This window comes from Thermobia domestica, chromosome 13 (genome assembly GCF_964235325.1).
Source record: "Thermobia domestica chromosome 13, izTheDome1.hap1.1, whole genome shotgun sequence".
Classification (NCBI taxonomy): Eukaryota; Metazoa; Arthropoda; class Insecta; order Zygentoma; family Lepismatidae; genus Thermobia; species Thermobia domestica.
The window spans coordinates 140,043,787-140,044,588 of record NC_137466.1 but is presented as its reverse complement, the minus strand read 5'-3'; positions in this window follow the sequence as shown (position 1 = coordinate 140,044,588).

Below are 802 nucleotides of genomic sequence, written 5' to 3'. Positions count from 1 at the left end.
GTGTGTGTGTGTGTGTGTGTGTGTGTGTGTGTGTGTGTGTGTGTGGCTCCACCCAGGGTTTTCTAATCATTTAACTGCGAGGCATGGGCGGAGCTATGGGGGCCATTCTCCCCCAACTTTTTGACAACTTCACCATCTTTATTTCTGACTTCATGACCATCTTTATTCCTGAAATAAAAGGTCCGAGACCGACCAAAAATCTGCCCCCTCCACCCCCTAGCAGACAATTCCCAACTTCGCTTATGCTGCGAGGTAATTTTCTTTCAAAATATGTAAACAAACACTTTGCATTCATTTATACGATACGCCATACGATATATGCGCCATTGAGTCTGACAACGACTGCACTAGTTTAGTTGAGTTAAAGCTTCGGTGCGTGCAGTATTGAGTTCTATCCACGCATTCTTGCGCTCTGCGTATTTTAAGTTACGTTATTGTATCTCAACTTCGTTTTTTTTTCTTTTAAAACTCCTGAATTAGTAATTATGAGAATCTAGCATAATTTGACCGAATCTAGCATAATTTCGATCAGGTTTTGGAATAATCCCGAGCCGTGAGCCTGGCAACGCTGCTCAGAATTTAGCAGAAAGCATTACCATAATGCTGAACATAACATCGTGTCCAAAATATTGATGTTCTTCTACACGTGTCCTTGAAGGGAAAAATCCATTATTTATTTCATAAACCATGAATTTGCATTTTTTTTAAACCTCCCAAGAAAAGGCAAAGATAAGAAAAAACCAAATAAATGCATAATCATATCCGTGATGAATATAAACACTGTTGCTGTTGAAGGTAAGTC